Source organism: Dama dama, chromosome 20 (genome assembly GCF_033118175.1).
Source record: "Dama dama isolate Ldn47 chromosome 20, ASM3311817v1, whole genome shotgun sequence".
In the NCBI taxonomy this organism is placed as follows: domain Eukaryota; kingdom Metazoa; phylum Chordata; class Mammalia; order Artiodactyla; family Cervidae; genus Dama; species Dama dama.
The window spans coordinates 3,014,598-3,039,061 of record NC_083700.1 but is presented as its reverse complement, the minus strand read 5'-3'; the positions used below and the strand labels follow the sequence as shown (position 1 = coordinate 3,039,061).

Sequence of the window (24,464 nt, the reverse complement as noted above, 5' to 3'; positions counted from 1 at the left end):
AAATGGCAACCCACTCCAGTGTTCTTGCCTGGAGAATCCCAGGGACGGCAGAGCCTGGTGGGCTGCCGTCTATGGGGTCGCACAGAGTCGGACACGACTGAAGCGACGTAGCAGCAGCAGCAGCAGCAGCAGCAGGGGGAAAAAAACAAACAAACCATGATTTATAGCATGTACCAATTTCCATGGTGTAAATACTTCCACCACATCCAATTTCAAGCTGCTGCAAGGTCACTGAATTCAGAGATAAGAGATGAACAGAATCAGCTCTAAGCGGTTGGTACAAACTGGCTCAAACACCAACATCCCTCTTTCTAACTTTAAATGTCTTCCTGGAAACTGGTCAACTTTTTCTCCTAATTTACTTCCAGAATTTATCATAGATTTGATTTAAGAAGTGCTTAGGTAGGAGCTGCTCAGTAAGTATGTGTGGAATGAATGAAAGAATAAATGGAATCACCGTTGCTTGTTTCACTGACCTCATTCTACAGTGAAGGAAAAGTAGTTGGCTTTGTCAGGCGAGTGTATGCTCCTCAGCTCTTGTCTTGTCACACCAAGGATTTGGAGTGATGGACATTAAACCCCCTCGGCAGGTCACAGATCTCGGGCCTTGGACAGACCGTGTTATAGCTCTCAGGTCTCGAACGGACCATGTTATAGCTCTTAGACAAATCAGTGTTACAGTTCAGTGTTACAGCTCTATTTTATTTAGAAGATAGGCCAATCCATCTTTGAGGCGTGAAGGCACATCAATCCAAAGACGCAAAGAGAAGAGCGCCTCAGTGCGCGGGAGAGAGGGAGAGAGGGAGAGAGAGAGAGAGAGAGAGAGAGAGAGAGAGGGAGAGAGGGAGAGAGGGAGAGAGGGAGAGAGGGAGAGAGGGAGAGAGGGAGAGAGGGAGAGAGAGAGAGAGAGAGAGAGAGCGAGCCCTTTGGCTCCTCTTTTTATATGTTTTTTTCTCCCCCCTGGGCCTGCCCTATGCAAATTGGGTTTAGGCAGGAGTACTGTTCTACCAGAAGTCCTCATTCCAATCCTCGGACCTTCCTTTGACCTTCCTCTGTTCTATTTTCGCAGGCTTTTCCCTTCCTTGTCTTTTAGCCACCACCATTTTGGACTCCTTTTCCCTATTCTAACTACCTAACATTCCCCCCTCAAGAGATGGGAGGCCCAATTCTTTGGGAATAGGGGCGTCAAGGTCTTTCTGGCTACTTCCTGCTGAACTGGGACAGCGAGGGGTATTGGGCCTCCCCCTCTTGCTAGTCTCAAGCCTCAGAGTCCTTATAGCAGTGTCCATCTAAGGGTGAATGATATTTTCCGTGGTCAGCTGTAGTTTTATATCTTTGTTGAACTGGCACTGCATGCTGTAGCTTGACCTGGTCAGAGACAAAACAGTTTAGTCAGTTGATAATACATGGAGCAATCATAAGCAGCATCAATATGGCACAGCGAGGACTAGTAGGGGCATTAGCCAATTCTAAATTCACATCGCCAGGGTGGCTCAAGTCCCTCCTTGTTCAGGGATCAGAAGATCTATCTCCTGTCTGTTTTGGAGTACAATCTCTGTCAAGCTGTGTTGGCTCTTCAGAGCTATCCTGAGAAATCTTATCCCCCAAAACCAGATTTTTGGGGGTGTTCATTAGAATGGCACTGATTTGTAGTCTTGAATAGGTATCTGAGCTCTCCCAGGGGCTCACAGGTGTATTGAGTGTCCTCTTCAGTTTTCTTCCATGGCTTGACTCGTGAGTAGTGAATCCAGGAGTCATATCCTGGTACCTTGACTGCCGTGGGGGTAGAAATTATTACAGGGCAGGGGCCCTTCCATGTGGGCTGGAGTTGAGCCTTTGGGACCCATCTTTCCAGACTTTAATTAGGACTTGAGTCCCTGGAGCATATAGTGGTGAGTCCTTAGAGTCTTTTGGGTCCTGGTTCATACCCCAAAAGCGTATATCCTGTTGGAATTGCCCAATGGCCATGGCATAAGACTGGAGGGTCTGAACCTCTGGATCTAGGAAGAGGTCATTGACATAAACAAAAGGTCTCCCATATAGCATCTCATAAGGACTAAGACCGACCTGTTCTATAGGGGCAATATGGGTGCAGAGGAGGGCTATTTGTAAAGCCTCCTTTCATCCCAGGGAGGTCTCCTGGGTTATCTTTTTATCACTGATTTTAAGAATTGGTTGGCTCTTTCTACTTTTCCTGAAGACTGAGGCCTCCAGGCACAATAAGTAATGCCCAATGCTTTAGAGACCCCTTGGGTGACCTTAGAAGCAAATGATGTCCCATTGTCACTTTGTAATGACCTGGGCAGACCAAATCTTGGAATGATTTCATGGAGTAGTTTCTTTTACTACCTCCTCAGCCTTCTCAGTTTGGATGGGAAAGCCTTCAATCCATCCTGTGAATGTATCTATCATGACTAGTAGGTATTTATACCCTTGAGAAACTGGCATCTGGGTGAAGTCCATCTGCCAGTCCTCTCCTGGATAGGTCCCACATCGTTGGACGGGCTGGGTCAGCTGGGGTCTTCGAGCTCCTTGGGGGCTGTTCAACTGGCAAGTGGAACAAGAGGAGACCACTTGCCTTATAGTTGTTTGGAGGCCTATTCCTCTGAAGGACCTTTCTAGTAATTTTTGTAGGGCCTTTTCTCCTAAATGAGTGGTAGCATGTAAGGAGTTAACCAACTTCCATTGCAGGTTCCCAGGCAGAAAAAGGAGCCCCTCCTTTTGCAGTCACCTTAACTGTGACACACCTTAACTGTGTGTCACCTGTATGATCTTCTTGAAAGTCCTCACTCTTACCTTTAAGAGTCTTACCTTCAGTATATGAAGGAGTTTCTGGCAATCTAATCTAGAAATCAGTCTGTGGAACTAAGGTGGCAACCCCTATTAGGTCATGGTTCTGTAACGCTGCTCTCTTAGCTGCCTGATCAGCTGCTTGGTTCCCTCATGCCACTTCTGTGCTCCCTTTTTGGTGTCCTTTGCAGTGGGAGACTGAAACCTCAGTGGGCAGATGGACTGCCTCCAAGAGTCTAAGAATTTGATCACCATATTTGATTGGGGACCCTCGGGTGGTCAAATGGCCCCTTTCTTTCCAAATAGCCACATGTGCATGTAGCACCAGAAAGGCATACTTGGAGTCAGTGTAAATGGCTATTCTTTTTCCTTTTCCCAGCTCTAGAGTTTGGGTCAGGGCTATGAGCTCAGCTAATTGGGCTGAAGTACCTGGTGACAGAGGCTTAGCCTTTATGATCTCAAAATTGGAGACTACTGCATATCTGGCTCTTCTTTTTCCATCTAAGACAAAGCTGCTTCCATCAGTGTACCAAATCTCCTCAGGATTGGTCAGAGGATCTTCTGACAATCCCTCTCGGGATTTTGTCCAGTGGTCCAAGGTTTCCAGACAAGAGTGAAAGGGGAGAGAGCCCTCGGGGGTAGGCAGGAGGGTGGCTGGGTTAAGAACCTCACAAGGGGATACAGTGAGGCTTGGATTTTCCATCAGCATCACTTGATATCTTAGGATTCTTTGATCAGATATCCATAAATGGCCTTTCCCATTTAGGAGTTGTTTTACTTGGTGGCTGGTAAAAATAGTTAGTTTGCCCCCAAAGGAGAGTTTTAAAGCATCTTCTATCATGATTGCAATAGCTGCAAGATTTTGAAGGCAGCGGGGGCAGCCTTTGGCAGTTGGATCAAGTCTCTTGGATAAGTAAGCTACAGGCTGGGGCTCAGATCCCAACCTTTGAGTTAACACTCCCAAGGCTATTCCCTCTCTTTCATGGACATAAAGTTGGAGTGCTTTTTCTGGGTCTGGCAGCCTCAAGGCAGGTGCCTGAGTTAAGGCCTATTTTGGTGTAGCCTCTGCCTTCTTTTGAGGAGTTCCCCACATCAGTGGGATTGAATCATCTCGTCCCTTTAAGCTTTCATGTAAGGGCTGGGCAATTAGACCATAGTTGGGTATCCAGATTCTACAAAACCCAGTTAGCCCCAGGAAGCTCACAATTGTTTTCGAGTCGTGGGGGAGGGCAGCTGGAGGATTCCTTGTACCCGATCAGAGGACAGCCTCCTGGACCCATGTGTAATCTGAACTCCCAGGTAAGTGACCTTTGTCTCGACCATCTGTGCCTTAGCAAGGGAGACTTTATATCCCCTTTCTGCCAAAAAGTTTAGAACCTGAATTGCATGTTGTTGGGCACTTTTCTCATTTGGGGAGCAGACTAGTAGGTCATCTACATATTGTAATATTTTCCCATTAGGTCCCAGGTCCAGATCTAGGAGATCCCGGCTAAGGGCCTGTCCAAACAAGTGGGGGCTATCTCTGAACCCCTGAGGTAATACTGTCTAAGTCATCTGTTGGTGTTTTTCTCCTGGGGCCTCCCACTCAAAGGCAAAAAGATATTGGGATTCCCTAGCCAGTGGTATGCAAAAAAAAATGCATCTTTGAGATCCAAGACTGTAAACAACTTGGCACTGGGTGGGATTTCTCCCAAGATTACATAGGGATTGGGTACTGTGGGAAGTAGGGGGACTACAGCTTCATTTATGATCCAGAGATCTTGAATCATTCGCCAGGTTCCATCCTTTTTCTTTACTGAGAGGATTGGGGTGTTACATGGCAAACTGGTGGGGACCAATAGCCCACAAACAAGGAATTTATTTATTAAAGGCTGTAGTCCCTCCTGAGCCTCTCTTTTGAGGGGATATTGTTTCCGGTTAGGAAACTGAGTGGGATCTCGGAGGACAATGATGACTGGTTCAGCTTGGTGGGCTCGTCCAGGAATGCCCTGGTCCCACACCTGGGGGTTAATTTTGTCTTCCAATAGTTTTTGGTCCCTCTCTATTGGAGAAGGTGTAATGGGTTCTTCAGTAATAACCAGGAGCTGTAGAGCTCTAGGGGCTGAAATGCTTCCCATCACAAGGGTGGTCCCCAGTTTAGTGAGTATATCTCTTCCCAATAAGGGAGTAGGACACTCAGGGGCCACCAGAAACTGGGAAAATATTTGTGCATCCCAGCAACAAAGAAGTATTTGGGTGAATCTTTTAGTAGTTGCTTTTCCTGTAGCACCCAAAATGGTACAGGTTTGGGAGGAGAAGGCTCCGGAGTAGGAGATCAAAACAGAGTAGGTGGCCCCTGTGTCAACCAAGAAATTGTCAGACCTACCTGCCACATCCAGTTGCACCCTTGGCTCCAGCCCCGTGATGGTTATCTGTGACAGGCTGGCTGGCTGGAGAGGGCCAGTCCTCTTGAACCATCTTGAGGGAAGGCTTGGCACTTGACCTTGAGGCTCTTAGGTCCCGAGGGCAGAGTGCCGCCCAAGGTCCCAGTTGATGGCATTTGTGGCAAGCCAATTCTAGGAGACTTGTCACTCTTTGCCCAATGCCCTGCCTGTCTACAGATTAGGCATTTGCCTCCTGCCTTGTCCTTCAAGGAATCAGGGTATGCCATAGGGCTTCCCTGGAGGGTGGCCAGCATCTGGGCATGGCTTGTCTCTTTCCTTCTCTCCCTCTCCTGGGCCTTGGCCTCTTTCTCCTGTTCTCTGTTATAAAAGGTATTGGTGGCTGTCTGGATCATCTCATCTAAAGAGGCAGTAGAATCCTTCTGCTGTAGCTGTTGTAACTTAATTCTGATATCTGATGCACATTGGGACAGGAATTTGTCCTTTAAAATCACCTGTCCCTCGTAAGAGTCTGAGTCTAGATTGGTAAACTTTTGGAGGGCCCCTTTTAGCCTTTCCAGAAAGGCAATGGGGTTCTCGTTGGGCTCCTGAGTTATTGCTGAGACTGCACACAGTCCCACAAGTAATAGGCTTCCTTCTGTTTCCATGGGTGGACTTCCTTAGGGGTGAGTCTTTCTGAAGGTTACCCTACACAGAACTGTTGCAACCTGAGAGCCAGGTGTCCCCGGGTCAGGGTGCAGATCCCCAGGCAGGCTGAGGCATGACAGCCTCCTAGAGATCGAATCCCTGGGCAGGTCGAGGCATGACGGACTCCCGAGAATTGGGCCCCTGGGCAGGTTGAGGCGTGACGACCTCCTGGGACCCCTGGGACTCTGAGCAGGTTGAGGCGTGACAACCTTTCGAGGACCAGATCCCTAGGCAGGTCAAGGCGTGATGACCTCCTGGGACCCCCGGACTGGAGTTTGGGTGTCCCCAAGGTCTTCAGCGTGACCAGTGCTGGGTAGAATTAAGGGGTTGTAATCGTAACTCATTGCTGGTTTGCCCACCATGGGTGGGAATAGATACCATGATGTAAGCTCATCCTACCTAGTACTGTCGCAACCTGAAATCCAGGTGTCCCCGGATCAGGGTGCAGATCCCCAGGCAGGCTGAGGCATGACAGCCTCCTAGAGATCGAATCCCTGGGCAGGTCGAGGTGTGACGACCTCCCGAGAATTGGGCCCCTGGGCAGGTCGAGGCATGACAACTTCCTGGGACCCCTGGGACTGGCAGATCCCCGAGCAGGTTGAGGCGTGACAACCTTTCGAGGACCAGATCCCTAGGCAGGTCAAGGCTTGATGACCTCCTGGGACCCCCGGACTGGAGTTGGGCATCCCAAAGATCTCCAGGGTGATTAGTGCTAGGTAGGATTAAGGGGATACAGTATTTCCCTCCCAGGGCCAGCTATTTTCTGGTTGTCCCTCTAGAAGACTGTAGAGGCAACATTGTGGGCCCGGATGGGGCTGAGGAAAGGAGCATGAAACAGGAGGGAAGGGGGGCAGAGCACAATCTTTGAAAGAATGACATAGCACAAGGGCATAACGTAAACCAATTAAAATCAATTGGGTCCAAGATGACAAGTCAAATTCAAGTAAACCTTAATTCCCAATCTATAAGCCAAAAGACACACCCAGAGGTGGCAGAACAGCTCTAAGGCACTGTCAAAAGAGGGAGGAGTGGGTGGTTCCCCAACAACTGGGATGATCCTCCCACTCATTAGCATATGAATTGACCCCACTGGCAAAACCTAACCAGGTTTTATTCCTAACCCTTGGCAATGGCCCACACCCTGAAGCATGTGCTTCTCTCTGAATCCTAACAAATCCACCTCTTAATTTTTGGCTGGGCTCTAGTCCCTGGAGAGAGCTGAAGGACAGGAGCAAAAAGCAGTGGGAAAAACGTGCCAAGGAATCCCCTTCATAGCCTGCCGGAAAATTTGCTAAACATCTGACTGGTGCTCACGGTTTTCATTGGCCTGATTCTTGACACAGAGAAGAGTAAGGGCAGAAGAACCCCCACCAGCTTGGGTAACAGCTACTGGGGCCCAGCAGATAGTGCCTTTGGGACATACCGAAGAGTAGCTTCTCCAGAGTCCCTCAGTTGTGTGCACTGCTGCCCGCCTGTTCGCGGGGGGGTTCAAGGAGACAAGAAATGAGAGATTGTAAAGGAATTAAGATCTTGCTAGGCATGTCCCTCCAGCCATAGGAGCGAGGACCTCCTACCTTAACCGGAGGTCTTCTGGAATCTGAGACTGAGCCGTGTGAGCTTTCTGCTGAGTTCGTTTTTCACTGTCCTGGTTTCCAGCATGATGGGCCTCTTGTCACTTCCCTTGCTCTGGGTTTTCTTCGTTTCGCTTCTACCGAGGAGCTTCACTGAGTTGGGCTCCTGCTATGCTTGGCCTCTTCCTAGAGGGGGTTGTTTCAGCCAGGTTAAACCCGAGTCACGGCACCATAGATGTCAGGCGAGTGTATGCTCCTCAGCTCTTGTCTCATCACTCCAAGGATTTGGAGTGGCGGACATTAAAGCCCCCTCGGCGGGTCACAGATCTCGGGTCTTGGACAGACTGTGTTATAACTCTCAGGTCTCGAATGGACCATGTTATAGCTCTTAGACAAATCAGTGTTACAGCTCAGTGTTACAGCTCTATTTTATTTAGAAGATAGCAGGCCAATCCATCTTCGAGGCGTGAGGGCATGTCGGCAGGAGCGCTGTTCTACCTGAAGTCCTCACTCCAGTCCTTGGACCTTCCTTTGACCTTCCTCTGTTCTATTTTCACGGGCTTTTCCCTTCCTTGTCTTTTAGCCACCGCCATTTTGGACTCCTTTTCCCTATTCTAACTACCTAACAGTTTGAAAGATACCCTGAATTATAAAGGGCACTGCACCTGAAGTCAGAAAATTTAGGTTCAAGACCTGGCTCTGTCTTGTAATATCTACCTCCCTTAAGACAAGTCCCTTAATGGCTCTGGGCTTCATTTGTATCATCTACAAATGAGTCTAAGAAGAACCTGCTACAGAGTTGTTGCAAGGATCAAATGCAATAATGCATAGTAAAAATTATATGGTGCTATTTTATTGGTATCACTGTACAGAAGAATTTGAAATTTATAAAAGCTATGAATCAGTTTGTAAGGATATGCATCAGAAAGTAAAGTTTAATAAATGGATCTATAAATACAGGGTAGAGAGCATAGATATGGGTTTGAAAACAGATTCTACTAATTTGCTCTGTGACCTGAGAAATCACATCAATAAAATGGAGATAATAATACCTACTCCAAAAGGTTTTTGCAAGAATTAAAATTAGACAATATATCAGTCAAAATAGGATCAGTTATGCTGTGGCTTCAAACAATAAAGGTTCATTGCTATTTCCCAATCATAATATGTACTCACTGTGTTCACTGCAGATGACTGTGCCATAGCAGGGATCTGCCCTACAATGTCCAGATGGATTGAGCAACCACAATCTGGAATGTTATCAGCTGCCTAGGTAGAAGGAAAGAGAGTCTTAAACCAGTATGAAAATGATACACATCATTTCCACTTTCAGCCCCTTGGCCAGAACTAGTCAGATAACCTCATTAACCCCAAATTGGTCAGAAACTATAGTTCTCCCTGAGATACTACAGACAAACTGAAACAGTGAGTGGACAGCATAATGTATACTACAGATAGTAGCATACATGATAACCCTTGACCCACTTAAATATTCCTCCCTGTCTTTTAGATATGAAGGAATAAGATGATTTCAATCAAAAAGCTTAAATTTATTGGCCTAGCATACATTGTGTGAGAGTTTCCTTTTACAGTTTTATGAATTTGGAGGGAGGGGGGGAAGAAACCTACTAGCTTAAAAATGGACCCCAGAATTTCTTTAGAAAAAAAAGTGTATTTTATTTAACATAATGATTAGAAAGCCATTTTGGTTATGGGAAAATAGCCCCACAGCAGGGTGGCTGGACCTAAAGCTAAATTACTGTTCATATTAAAGAGAAAAAAAATTAAAGTTTCTTGAAGCAGCCTGGGAAACTTTCTAGAAAAGAGATTCAAATATTTAATTTAATATAATCTGCTATGGTACATAGCAATGTAACTTCACCCCCAAATCTTCAACAAAAACCTGCTACACTTTGGGTTAAGTAGAGTTTGTAATGGGGTGGAGGATTAAGAGAAAGTGTTTTTGGGGTAAATTTAGGACAAAAGGAAGAAAACGTTTTAAGCTACGTCAAGAACTTAGCCCAAAACTATTATGAGTAACACAATCCCCTGAGAATACTCAGTTATTCTGTAAGGAAATGCTGAGTTTCCCAGCCCAGTAAATGAATTATTTAAATTTAAATATTAAAGGGAAAAGTAGTCCCACTAAGTTGACAGAGATGCTGACATAAAAAAAAAAAAATAGTATAGACCTCCATTACGGGTGACTTTCTTTGAGGATGCCATTGGTTAACATTTAAAAAATCATAATTGAAGTTGATTTCTTCAAGAGATGCCAACATCTTATTAAGACAGATCCAGCACATGAAGTATTGAAATGAGTTCCCTGCAGTTCTATTATGTTGTAGGAAGTCAGGAATGTTTCTCTTGGGCTGAGGCTGGGAGTCAGCTCTGCATGTGTCCTTTGTTCCCGGGCCTCCCTCTGCCTTCCTAGCCGTTATTCCACAACTCACAGCCCCTCCTGGGCATTGGAGCCAGCCCCATGAAAGGGGGTTAATTTACCTCCACTTGTCATGTATTTACCTCCTGTCAAACAAAATTACATTTCCTGAAATACAAGTGGAATTTTGAGTCATAAATAAGCTTAGGTGCGATGAACATGAGAAGACCAGATTGTTTTTAGTATGAAAGGAAAATCAAAACGGAGTTGGTGTTGCTAAGAGAGCTCTCTAAAATGAGGCCATCGACGAAGTGTGACTTATGCATGTCTCAGCTTGGATGGAATCTGACATTTTGACCTGATGATGTCATCCACAACACCTGCCAGAAACTCAAGAAACTGAACTCTTAAATTTTTTGTGACATTCCAGGTTTTAAAAATATTTACCCATGCTTACCCATGAAGTCCTGAGAGGATTTACTGAGAGTTAAAGCAGGCTTGTTAGTGGGAGCCGCTCCCCACAGATGCGTGGCCAGAGGAGCTCCGGCAGGGGGGTGGGGGGTTGGGGGGGGTGGGAAAGGCTGCCTTGGCCTCCCCGTTAGGCCTTGAGAACATGGCCAAAGACTTTAGCCTCCTTAAGCACTTTTATTTTTACTTTCAATAAAAAATCATTCTGACTTTTTATTTATTGTAAATAATCCTCAGGAAAAAACTCCTTAAATTATTGTCAGTGGCTAAAGAAAAACTTTCTTCTATTCACCACACTTCTGACATCAAAAGTGTGTGTATGGGTTTCCCACATCAACCGCTTCAACTCTCTGGCACCAAATGAGTACCCTACAATTCAATTCTGTCCTTCAATTCTGACACCAATTACTCAGAGCTTGCTCAGACCCCAAAGGTTAGGAGCTCAGTCCCATAAGACTAGCCACCTCTTTAGATGCCAAATGCAATAGTGGATCCCCAGGTAACCCACACTTCTGTCCAACTTGGCTACAAATGGGAGGTTTCCATGACTCCCTCAAGGGTGATAGTTTGCTAGAGCAGCTCACAGAAGTCAGGAGAACACTTACTTCTGTTTACTAGTTTATTGTAAGTGATATAATAGAGAACAGAGATGAACACCCAGGTGAGGAGGTATGTAAGTCAAGGACTAGGTCTGGAGCACAGGAGCTTCTGTCCTTGTGGAATTTGGGAACCTCAAACCAACTTCATTGTTTAGGGTTTTATGGAGACTTCATTCTATAGGCATGATTGAATAAATCATTGGTCATTGGTGATTTGTTAGTTCAGTCTCCAACCTCTTTCCCATCCCAGAGGTCAAGGTAGAAGAGTCAGGGATTAAATCAAAGAGTAAAACAAAAGATGCTCCTTTCACTTAGGAAGTTACAAAGGTTTTGGAAGCTCTATGCTAGGAACCAGATGTGTGCGTGCTAAAAGTCACTTCAGTTATGTCCAACTCTGTGGGACATTATGGACTGTAGCCCACCAGGCTCCTCTGTCCATGGGATTCTCCAGGCAAGAATATTGGAGTGGGTTGCCACTTCCTCCTGCAGGGGATCTTCCTGACCCAGGGATCAAACCCGTATCTCTTATGTCTCCCTCCATTGGTAGGTGGGTTCTTTACCACGAGCGCCACCTGGGAATGGAATCAGGGCCAGAGACTAAATATCTGTTTCTTATTATATCACAATGGCCAAGAAATCACAAAGGAAATAGAGAGGAAAATAACTGCAGGCTTCCTCCTCAACTCTTGAGGAGGCAAGAGACATAGAAATGCCGAGGAGGGCATTCTCCCTGCTCACCCTTGACCTCTGGATGGAGAGAGGCAGTGCCTCCGCCTCCAGCCCAGGGCAGAACATCAGGGGCCTGAGGGAGAGCACAGCGCCTAACTGGGTGCTGACCTGGTACGTGGGAATGATTTTCACAAAATCGGTTGTCTGTTAGTCCACTCACTAACTGCCACAGCTTGGGTAAATTCCTTGACCCCATGCCCTCAGTTTCCTCAAGCATAAAATGAGGCTGATAAAAAGAGCTCATAATCTCTTAACCAAGAAACTTGAGGCTAGATAACTCAGGGAAGTCAGTTTGTTCAGACCTGAGAAAGGAAATAAGGCGTATCTTCTATAAAAGAGCAGTGCAGCAGAGTCTGGAGCAGGGCCTGGAAGAAGCCTGGAAGCACACACGCTGTGAAAGTCGCCGGAGGACTGAGGAGTCTCCACTGGAGCCCTCACAGTCCTGTACCTCCACAACACATGACTTTAGCCCCGAGCTGCTCCTCTCAAGGAATTCCAACTTGCCCAAACCGTGGCAGCTGACGGGCACAAAGAATCCTCCCTTTCCGGAGACCCATCCTTGACCTGTAACATGCTTGCTCCTGTAACATGCTATATTAGAACTGACCCCCTGCTAAATCCCGTAAGAGAATCCCTTTCTTCCCCAAGGCTGAACACTCCTTTCAGGGACTTCTCATACCTGGAATTCTAGAATAGAGGCTCATGCTGCCAGCGCTCTGGCTGCCCTTCTTCCATAACATTCAGAATTTTGTGTGACACATACAGACACACAGTAAGCAGAGTGGTTATTAATAAAAACCATAAAGAACCTCCCAGAGGTAAGGTTTGCTGCCAAGTGACTTATGAAAGCTTCCTGTTTTCAGTGCTTTTTGGGTGTGTGTTTGTGTGTTCGTCACTCAGTCGTGTCTGACTCTTTGAGACCCCATGGACTGTAGCCCACCAGGCTCTCTCTCCATGGAATTCTCCAGGCAAGAATACTGGAATGGATTGCCATTCCCTTCTCCAGGGGATCATCCTGACCAAGGGATCAAACCCAGGTCTCCTGCATTGCAGGCAGCTTCTTTACCATCTGAACCACCAGGGAATCCCTTCAGTGCTTTCTGTATTTTGGAAATGAGGATATGAGATTGAGGACCTCTAGTACATATGACTGCAAGGAGATCCAACCAGTCCATCCTAAAGGGGATCAGTCCTGGGTGTTCATCGGAAGGACTGACGCTGAAACGAAAATCCAGTACTTTGGCCACCTGATGCGAAGAGTTGACTCATTGGAAAAGACCCTGATGCTGGGAGGGATTGGGGGCAGGAGGAGAAGGGGACGACAGAGGATGAGATGGCCGGATGGCATCACCAACTCGATGGACATGAGTCTGAGTAAACTCCAGGAGTTTGTGATGGACAGGGAGGCCTGGCATGCTGCGATTCGTGGGGTCGCAAAGAGTCGGACACAACTGAGCGACAGAACTGAACTGAACTGAAGTACATATGAAAGTGCTTAGAATAGAGCTGGGCACACGGTGTGTAATTAATATTTGCTATATTGATCACACTGAGATGTTTCTATAACTAAGGAGCTGTTATTTGGGGAGCTCAGTTTCACAGTGCAGAGTGGTCACCGCTTAGGCAACACCGAGGGAGAGGGCATCCTCTCACTCCTGCACCGTGAGGAGCTGGTAGGGAGTGAGGTTACAGTCACGCCTGCAGTCCAGCGCCAGGCTCTCCGTTTGCAATAGAGTTACCACGCGTCTGTAACACTCAAAATAAAGTCTCTTGAGAGCAGTCTGTTTGTAGAGGGCTCCGGTTTCTCACTTTTAAGTTATTTGTTTTTGAATAGGGCAATAGGAACAGAATCAGCTCTATAGTTTGAAGAGGGGCCCAGAATTTTTAGGGGTGTGAGGGCACAAAGAAGGAAGGAATAAGTTCTTCTGATAGAGGCATGAAAATGTACAGTGGCATGATCTTAAATTGTCTTCCAAGTTAAATACACTATAGAAATAAACTCAGTTAAAAATATTTAAAATATTTTGCATGATTTAATCATATATTTACTAATTTGTTTAACAGTCAGCGCTTGAGCTCCTACTGTGGACCAGGCACTGCTCTGTGCTCTGGGGATTCAAGATGGAACAAAACAGACAAGCTCCTTGCTGTGGCCTGAATGGTTACAACCTCCCCAAATTCACATGTTGGAATCCTAACACCCAATGTGATGATGTTAGAAGGTGAGGAGGGCTTGTCTTTGAAGGGGGGTTAGATCATGAGAGTGGAGCCTTCATGACTAGGATTAGTGCTCTTATAAAAGAGATTGCACAGAGCTCCCTTGCCCCTTCCACCATGTGAGGACACAGAAGTCTTTAACCTACAAGTGGTCTCTTTTCTGATCATGCTGGTACCCTGATCTTGGACTTTCAGCCTCCAGAACTGTCAGCAATAAATTCCTATCATTTTTAAGCCACCCAGTCTGGTATTTTATATTAACAACCAAATGGACCAAGATAGTTCTCCTCTTGTAGAATTTCCATTCTAGCAGAGAGAATGAACTCATGTAATTATTCATTGTTGCAAGTGGTAGGAAGGCAATAAAGAAGACGGATGGCGCTAGAAGTAACTGGAAATGACTATGCTAGGTGGGATGGTCACGGAGAGTCTCTGTGAAGTTATCTCTAACACTTGAGAAGAGTAAGAAGAAGCTGGCTCACAAACTGCTCACTTAGAAGTAAGTTCTTGGAGGAAGGAAGAGCAAGTATAAAGCCTTTAAGTTGGAAAACGCTTGCGATGTTTGGGGACCAACAAGGAGACATGTAGCTGGAGTAGGGTGAGTGAGGGGAGGAGTGAGGTTTGAGAGGAAGCCGAGGAATGGCCCAGGCAGGACCTGCAGTGCAGAGCAGTGTGGGTAGTAAGCACAATGAGAGGCCGCGGCGGCCGTGAGGAAAGGAATAACCTGCTCTAACTTACAACAGGCTGGTTCCAAACTGGGAAAGCAGTACGTCAAGGCTGTATATTGTCACCCTGCTTGTTTAACTTCCATGCAGAGTACATCATGAGAAACACTGGGCTGGAGGAAGCACAAGCTGGAATCAAGATCGCTGAGAGAAATATCAATAACCTCAGATATGCAGATGACACCACCCTTATGGCAGAAAGTGAAGAAGAACTAAGGAGCCTCTTGATGAAAGTGAAAGAGGAGAGTGAAAAAATTGGCTTAAAGCTCAACGTTCAGAAAACTAAGATCATGCCATCTGGTCCCATCACTTCATGGCAAATAGATGGGGAAACAGTGGAAACAGTGTCAGACTTTATTTTTCTGGGCTGCAAAATCACTGCAGATGGTGATTGTAGCCATGAAATTAAAAGACTCCTTGGAAGGAAAGTTATGACCAACCTAGACAGCATATTTAAAAGCAGAGACATTACTTTGTCAACAAAGGTCCATCTAGTCAAGACTATGGTTTTTCCAGTGGTCATGTATGGATGTGAGAGTTGGACTGTGGAGAAAGCTGAGCGCCGAAGAATTGATGCTTTTAAACTGTGGTGCTGGAGAAGACTCTTGAGAGTCCCTTGAACTGCAAGGAGATCGAACCAGTCCATCCTAAAGGAGATCAGTACTGGCTGTTCACTGGAGGGACTGATGTTGAAGCTGAAACTCCAGTACTTTGGCCACCTGATGCAAAGAGCTGACTTATTGGAAAAGACCCTGATGCTGGGAAGGATTGAGGGCAGGAGGAGAAGGGGATGACAGAAGATGAGATGGTTGGATGGCATCACCGATTCAATGGATGTGGGTTTGGGTAGACTCCGGGAGTTCGTGATGGACAGGGAGGCCTGGCGTGCTGCAGTTCACAGGGTTGCAAAGAGTCGGACACGACTGAGCGACTGAACTGAACTGAACTGAATTTATAACTACTTAAGGAGCATGAGAATTTTTTTATAGTGTGTTCTGGTCTATGATTTTTCTCACATGCTTAACGGAATTTATAAGAAAAAACTTTTTAAAATTTATTAAGGAGAGAATGTGATAAATGGAACAAGCAGCATCGACATATAGGTACTGCCATGTATGCCTGGTGAGACGTTGAGGTGTAACGCAGGGAGCCCAGCCTGTGAGGACCTAGAAGGGTAGGATGGGGGGAGGGAGGCTCAAGAGGAAGGTGATATATGCATAATTATGTCTGATTTGCATTGTTGTATGGCAGAAACCAACGCACTGTAAAGCAACTTTCCTCCACTTAAAAATAAACTAAAATTAAAAAAATTATTTTATGTATTTTTGGCCATGCTGGGTCTTTGTTGCTACACTTGGGCTCTCTCTCTAGTTGCAGTGGCTTCTCTAGGGTGCACTGGTTTCAGTAGTTGCGGCATGTGAGCTTAGTTGCTCTGAGGCATATGTGGAATCTTCCCGGAGCAGAGACCAAACCTGTGTCTCCTGCAAAGGCAGGAAGATTCTTATCCACAGTACCAACAGGGAAATCCAGGAAAAACTTTTAAAGGACTTTTAATTCATTCCAGTCACTGAATCTATCATGCTAGTAGTCACCCAGGTTACTAACACTGCCTTCAGTCACAATGTAACTTCTAAAATCAAATCATTCCCCACATTATGAAACCTGTGATTGTTGGAAATAAGGCACTTGATCTAGTAAACGTGGATTTTCTACTGTGCAAAAATATCCTCACATTACATAATAAGTATTTATCAAATATTGGTTTAAGTAACTGTGTATGGAGCAAAATTTAAACAACATAAGCCCTGTATGCAAGCCACATAATATTTTATATGTCACAACTTAGCTTGCATTTCCCATATTGCTTTTAGGAAAAACTACTAACAAACAGCCAGGTCACTTCTATCACCCCACACCACCCCACACCTCCCTGCATCACTCCTGCACTTTTTGTTTTTGGCTGAATGGCATGCAGGATCTTAGTTCTTCTACCCAGGATTGAACCTGCATTCCCTGGAATGGAAGTGCAGAGTCTTAATCACTGGACCACCAGGGAAGTCCCAACTCCTACACTTTTTTGATAAGTGAAGATTTTGATTCTAAGCCTAAGCCTGTCAGAGACTGATTATAGAAGCAACAAGAGGAACATAAGAATGGCTGTTCTGCAGACTTTTGAACTCTGTGGGAGAAGATGAGGGTGGGATGTTGCAAAAGAACAGCATGTATATTATCTATGGTGAAACAGGTCACCAGCCCAGGTGGGATGCATGAGACAAGTGCTCGGGCCTGGTGCACTGGGAAGACCCAGAGGAATCGGGTGGAGAGGGAGGTGGGAGGGGGGATCGAGATGGGGAATACGTGTAAATCTATTGCTGATTCATGTCAATGTATGACAAAACCCACTGAAAAAATAAAAAAATAAAAAAAAAAAAGAATGGCTGTTCTGAATTCAGTGTAGTGCCTGAAGACCTCTGACCAAAGCCTACTCACTCACCACAAGCAAGCAAGCCAATGATTTTTCTTTGTTCCCAGTGAAATTTTTACCTACATAGGTAGCTTATGTTGCCTAGGAGACAAAACAGGTCATGTTAACAGTAAACTCTAATTCTATGGCCCTCATCTCCACTCATGACAGTGGGACCTTTATTTCTATCCAAGCTTCTCCCATCACCAAGATGTCTCTTGCAGGTGCACAAACAAATGAAAGCAAACTCCACTGCCTGCTGAGGCTACCTTTGCCTGCTGTGCTTCATGAGGGCCCTTCTTCAGTTGTCAGGACCATTAGTTGAGTCACTTGAAAATGGCCACCATTGTGTCAGCTGCTCCACTGTTGCCAAATGTTATTGCCACCATATGTACTTTCAGTTTATGTGGCTGAGTTTCTCTTTTAGTCACTTTTCCCCCTTTTCATTGTGTTCCGTTTCTAGACTAAGGCATGAGACCAAAGGAGAGTACAGAGCTGGACTGGAGGATAAATATAACTTGTAGATGTTTTTCTAAATTCATAATTGAACACTAAGGTTATATAACTTCACCAATCCCAAATACCCGTCTTTCCCACCTCTTGGTATTCATGTTCTGTGTTAATCCCCCCTCTTTGTGTGACGCAATGACACTCCAAGATTATAAAAAAAGTTATAAAAAAAGATTTTGCTTTCTATCCTGCTGGCCTTCTCTTTTTCTCCCTCATTCAGCTGCTTCAGGTGAATCCAGCTTCCCTGGTGTGAGCTGCTTGTAGAGGGGCCCATGTGGCAGGGACAGCAGCCAGCAGCCAGCAGCCAGCAGCCAGCAAGAAACTGAGGCCTGCTATCCAACAACGTACAAAGGACTGAATCCCACTAACAACAGTGTGAGTGACCTTAGAAGGGGATCCATTCCCAGTAGACCCCTGAGATTACTACAGCCTGTGGAACAATCCATTTCCCCTACACAGCTGGACATGCCTGTCTCCCACCAGGGGTTCTTCATACTCCCTTTGACAACAGCTGTCTTCCCAACACCTCATGTCTCTGTGCCCATGTACATTCTAGGCCCTCTGTATAAAACCCTCCCCATCCTTCTCTCTCTCCCACTTTCTTATTGTCTGCAACCTTCCATTTATCCTTCAAGTTTCAACTGAAGAATTAATTGCCTCTGATATAAAGCCTTCCCTTGATATAGGCCTGAGTTCCTTCTTCTAGTTTCCTTTGCCCCTTGCAAGGTTCTCTACATAGCACGAATGACACTGAATTATAATTTTTGCATTTGCTTATCTGTTAATTAACCAGGCAGAAATTTTCCTAAAAGGTAGGGACACTGTCTATTAATATTTGGTATCTTAGCACTTATTACAGTGCCCCCATGGCCTGACTGACTCACTCACTGCATACTTATGTAATGCATAAATCTAATACACAAATGCATAAAGGGAGGAAATTTTGGCATCTGGCAGGCAAAGTGGATGTATATCTTATCTTTTTATAGATACTCTTATTTTTACTCAAATTACTATGATAATAATGTGAAAGGCTGACTTTTAGTACAAATTCTAATTTAATAATTTTCTTCTGACTCACAGATAACTTTCTTCTCCTATTTAATATTACTAAATCATTAAAATACTAGGAAGATTACTCTTCTAAAGCTTGGTTGATGTGCTTTTGATTAAAAACACTTAATTTAAAAGATGTTTGTTAACATGTCTTTTTATTTACCAAGCACTATCTAAGCAGATGGAAAACATGTCCTATAGATTGAGAGGCAACAATAGTTATTTCCAAAATATCTGGAAAACCATTGTTAGTCAAATATAAGTGTGCATGAAAGAGTCAAATGTAAAAATTAAGGTAGTCAACAAAAGGTTTGTTTTAATGCTTTTTAAAGTCTGGGAATATTTGATTAAAGTGAGGGTGGATGAAAAGTGTGGTAGAAAGGACATCTTACTAATGAAAAATCACATGCATGGGCATTTTCCTGCTGAAAGTAGGGGTGGGCAATGAAATTTCTCAGTAGCTGCTTGAGGAATTCCCATTTAGTAAAATTATTTTTTTTTCAGAAGGCATTAAAAAAAACCAAACAAACCCCAAAACAGGAGCCACAGTGGAAAGCATTAAATCTCAAAAAAGAAATTAAATGAAGCAAACTACAGGTCTGCAGAAGAGAAAGTAGAAACAGAAAGAATGGAACAGAAGTAACAATCCTTAAGATGACAATTAGAAATTACTGAGCATTTGTGATGTCTCAAGTACTATGCTGGGTATTTTCAATGTATTATCTCATTTAATCTCCACAAAAACCCAGTGAGGTAGGAGCTATTAGTCCCCCCTTTTAATGAGGAGGAACTCACCCTATCAAGGTCATGCATAGGTGGCTTACTTCAAAGCTAGCTCTTTTCACCACTTCACTAAGCAACCTAACATTTGAAACATGCATACTGCAAAGAAAAAAGTTCCTAAGCAATTGCAGATAGCCTGAGAACCTTCTACAGTTGGTTTAACTGTCCTGACACAATTCATTTTGTCAACAGCATGTAATGCTTGCCTGCTGGATGCCTGGCATTGTTCTCGGTGCTGGGATACTGCTATTGCACTAGATGAAACTGGGACTGATAGTGACCCAGACAAATAGACAAGGGTAACACTATGTAAAAGATGTTACACTTTTCACCAGGATGGAACCCAGATGTAAGGCGATCACTATTTCCCACTGGACCTATGGGAGGTGGGGATCAGTTCAGGCTGTTCAGAGATGGACAGAAAGTCCAAATGAGAAGCAGTGGGAGCCGGGTGGTTGATCCAGACACTCCTAACTAAGGGCTTTTCCTAATACTCCGATGTGGAGAGTTTGATAACTAAGAGCTGAAGTACCTGTTGCTATTCTTGAGTGTCTCCATTCAGTTGTCCTCATTTGCTAATTGTTGATTTATAAGGCTTTATCTGCAAAGCATTCCATCAAATATTACTCACTAACTTGGTCATTCAAGAAATATTTATTGAGTGCCTACACTGCATTGAGGATATGGAAATAGACAAGATGGACAACATTCCTGCAACTTGCATTCTAACGAGGGATACAATGAACAAATAACCAGCTATTATTAAGTAAACATGCTAGTTGCAGAGGGTTACAAACGCCTAGCTAAATAAATATGTTGTAGCAGAGTATTATGATTGCTGTTGTTGGGAGGGGACAATTTCCCCCTTCCTCTCTTGGTTCTTTTAACTAGTTGAATAATTAAAATGATATAACACAGGAGACATAAGGGGCTTCCCAAATGGCTCAGTGGTAAAGAATCTACCTATCAACGCAGGAGACACAGGAGATGCAGGTACAATACCTGGGTCAGGAAGATCCCTTGGAGGAGGAAATGGCAACCCACTCCAGTATTCTTGCCTGGGAGGTCCCATGCACAGAAGAGCCTGGTGGGCTATAGTCCATGGGGTTGCAAAGAGTTGGGGAAAGCTTAAGAGATTGAGTACACACACACACACATGACAGGAGAAAACTTTAATTAAGTATTACTGGGAATCCACATAGCATGAAAGAAGTCCAAAAGCAGTCAGGCTAACTGAGATCTATGTCATCTTGGGCTCCAAAGTCACTGCAGATGGTGACTGTAGCCATGAAATTAAAAGATGTTTGCTCCTTGGAAGAAAAGCTATGACCAACCTAGATAGCATATTAAAAAGCAGAGATATTACTTTGCCAACAAAGGTCCATTTAGTCAAGCTATTGTTTTTCCAGTAGTCATGTATGGATGTGAGAGTTGGACCATAAAGAAAGCTGAGTGCTGTAGAATTGATGCTTTTGAACTGTGGTATTGGAGAAGACTCTTGAGAGTCCCTTGGAGTACAAGAATATCAAACCAGTCAATCCTAAAGGAAATCAGTCCTGGCTGTTCACTGGTAGGACTGATGCTGAAGCTGAAACTCCAATACTTTGGCACCTGATACAAAGAGCTGACTTGTTGGAAAAGACCCTGATGCTGGGAAAGATTGAAGGCAGGAGGAGAAGGGGACAACGGAGGATGAGATGGTTGGATGGCATCACCGACTCCATGGATATGAGTTTGAGTAAGCTCCAGGAGTTGTTGATGAACAGGGAAGCCTGGCGTTCTGTGGTCCATGGGGTTGCAAAGAGTTGGACATGGCTGAGCAACTGAACTGCACTGATGTCATCCCAAACTAAAGAGAAAGGGGTAGGAGTCCAGGACTTCAAAGGAAAATAAGGCAGTTCACAGGAAAAGGAAAAAAAATCAAATGTTTGGTAAATAAGTGTTTTCTGGGCCATAGGGAAACAACAGGACACAGAGAGGAATTTAACAGACTTTGTTGGGTTCTGTGAAAGGAAAATAAAAATGGAGTAGGTATTGCTAAGAGAGTGCTCTAAAATGGAACCAGGAAGGTATTAAGGAAGTGTGACTTATGCACACTGATGTGGCTTATGTCTCAGCCTATCTCAGCCAGGAAGGAGTCTGACCTTTTGACCTGGTGAGGTCATCCAAACAGGTGCCAGAAACTCAAGATACTAATTGGGCCCTTCCCCTAAAATAACTTGTGACAGTATCTGTTTGTTGCATATTTACCCTAAAATGATTGTGATTCCTTATGGACAAATATTTTCTGACTTTAAAGTCATCATAATTCTCACTAGGCAACTTTTAACAACCTCATAGCTTTTTTTTTTGGCTTTAACAATCCCTGACTCTTTTCCTTGGAACACTCTTTCAGGGTAACCTAAATCTGTGTCTCCTGAATTGCAATTCTTAAAACTCCAAATAAAGTCTTTCCTTATTTGCAGCTTCCTGTATTACTTTCTGGCTGACAGCATTTCTCTGTCTACAACAACTAGTTCACCTTACACTACAATTATCTGTGTTGATAGCTCCTTCCTGGAACAAGTCTTCTAATTCTTTTAGGCAGTTAGGTGGAAGCTCAAAGTTTCCTCCTGAGTCTTTTGGGCCTTGACTGTTTCCAGCTTAAAATAATTCATAAGATTAATCCATCTGCTTATGTATTCTTATGGATATGCTTATTCTCTGCAGTTGTCACCACTGCAGAGAATAGAATAACAGGACAGAAATAAGACATCTTACAGTATATTCAGAGAGCCCTTAAGCAATTTTCTCTCAAAAAAGGATAACAGCTTCATCTTCTCAACAAAGGCTCTAATTAGTAATTATGGTTATCACTGCAAATCAGTCTTGGCATTGTAATCCCTTTGAATTCTCTCATGTTGTTCTATAGATATGAAGTTAAAAGGCATTTAAAAAAATCTTAGGTCAAATGATGTAATCATATCAGAGCTTCTTGAATGGACCAAAGAAGTACCAACATTGTTTATTAGGAAGAAAATGCCTCATGAATAAAATGAAATTCTCAAAAAAAAAAAAAAAAAAAAAAAATTCACATGCCAAAGTGGCACACCTTGGGGTGACTTGTTTTAAACTACTACACTATGAAAGAAAGAAATAGGGTTGTCCAGTAGAGAGTAACCCAGGGAAGCCTTAGAAAGAGTGGTCAAGGATGCACATTTAAGAAGTGACATTTGAATGGAGATCTAGATGTGAATAGGGTAGCAATTCTGGTGACCAAGGGAGGAGAATTTTGAGTAGAGCAGCTAGTGTAAAGACAGACACTGAGGGTAGGTGCTTAAAACTAGAGGGTTTCTTGACCTTATTCTCATGCTCAGATGCATGAAACCAAGTTCTAGGTATCTGTTTTGTAATGGGGCAGTAATAGGGCTTACAGTTATTCCAGCAACAGTGGTATAACAATAAACAAAAAAAAAAATTGTGACCTTTCTGCAAAAAAATCATTCATGTTCTGAAAGTTACAAAAGGCCTCTGTTTCACATGTTAGCAGAAAAACAGAATTTAGAGCCATAAGATGTATCAGATATCATTCAGTCCAACTCTTCCTTTTAGAAATAAAAACAGAGGTACAAAAAGATAAAAGTTTCAGGGTCACATGACTTGACAGCAGCAGAGCTGAGATTAGAACTCCAAATTTGAAACCCACATGTTCTTTCCTTAAGAGTAACAGATGAAATATTTGTAATTGGAAGGCACTCAATCGACTTGCATTAAATATTTGTCTTGAAAATGATAAACCTGATCTTCCTCCTCTTAAATTTCTCCCATTTCGTTTTCTATTTAGCTTGAAGTTCTCCCAAATCCGGCTGTTAAAAAGGAAAACAACTTGACTAAACTGTTCACCCCCGTATTTGTGTAACACCCTTTGGCCACCAGAGGGAACTGAAAGCTGCTACTCAGAGTAAATTTCCTTTCTGCACCCAAGTTCTGAGTAGCCTAAAATCTCTGCGGCTGAATATGGGGAGGTGGAGTTGGAAGCAGGAAGCGGAGACAGGGCTTCGTCTCACATACCTGTGGCTCCCACCTGCTCACTTGACCAGCCCAGGGCAGCTGAGGGAACTTACCTCACCTTTGTTGAACATCCCAGCCTCAGAGGCCAGATTTACAAGGCTTACGAGTTGACAGGGTCAGTGACAAACACCTGTGGCGACACTACCACGCGGCATATATAACAACGATGAAAATTTGGGTTTGAGGCCACGCCAAGGAGATGAGGACTCACTCTGGGGATATGTGACTTTAGTTTACAGTTATAAAGAAGGCAGATCAGGTGTTAATGAAGTTACTTACTAATTCCCAAGAGTATCAGAAATAGGAATCACCCTAGAATAGACTGTAGGAGGAGCAAAAAGGAAATGCCACTTACCTGGGGGGAGGGTCAGCAAGGGCAAGACATTGATGAAACCACTGCCCCCGAGCCTGATGAGTTAGGTCCACAACTGGCTCCTATGCTAAGCTGCTTCAGTTGTGTCCGACTCTTTGCAACCCTATGGGCGGTAGCCCACCAGGCTCCTCTGTCCATGGGATTCTCCAAGCGCGAATACTGGATTAGGTTGCCATTTCCTTCTCCAGGGTATCCTTTCAACCAGGGAGGAACCAGCATCTCTTACGTTTCACACATTGGCAGGTGGGTTCTTTACCACTAGCGCCATCTGGGAAGCCACAACTGGCTTTGATGAATTCAAATTAGTGCATGGAACCCTGACAATACCAAAGTGTCTGTCTGACAGTCTCCAACGCCAGGAGTAGTTTTCAAAAGTAGTCTAAACTGGGGGCTTCTGTCCTTCTCACTGGGACCTTTTGATGCTCTTCAAAGCCTACAGTGAAGTAAACGGAAAGGAGAAGCATAAGTAGAATGCGCAGCAATTCGTCTCAGATATCAGGTAGTCATAACCAAAGGTATTAAAGGAAGGCGTACATGTGAAAAGGCTGGTCCTTTCCTAGTAGTATGACTTAGGCAAGCTGCTTAATTTCTCTCAGCCTCCGTTTCATCAGGCATCAGAAATACAAACACCCTGTTCAGGACCATTTCCCAGTCCGGAGGGCCGCGGGGCGGAACTACAGG

At 44.4% G+C, this 24,464-nt stretch overlaps 2 long non-coding RNA genes across 3 annotated transcripts in view; one reads left to right on the top strand and one right to left on the bottom strand.

Annotated features, from left to right (window-relative positions):
* The window catches only part of LOC133040461 (uncharacterized), a 51,802-nt gene extending 33,683 nt beyond the window's left edge, over positions 1-18,119 (top strand). The window contains exons 4-5 of one of the 2 annotated variants that reach the window (XR_009688967.1): positions 13,670-13,827; positions 14,638-16,222. This is a non-coding gene — a long non-coding RNA (uncharacterized LOC133040461). Of the gene's footprint in view, positions 1-13,669; positions 13,828-14,637; positions 16,223-17,741 lie in introns of those variants that run through there. The other variant, XR_009688968.1, reaches the window with a different exon arrangement.
* On the bottom strand, positions 119-24,438 carry LOC133040462 (uncharacterized). Its single transcript, XR_009688969.1, has 5 exons — positions 24,318-24,438; positions 23,766-24,216; positions 8,606-8,698; positions 7,433-7,615; positions 119-1,368 (listed from the first exon to the last, which is right to left on the bottom strand). It is a non-coding gene; the product is annotated as an uncharacterized LOC133040462 (long non-coding RNA).
* Positions 24,439-24,464: the final 26 nt, after the last annotated feature.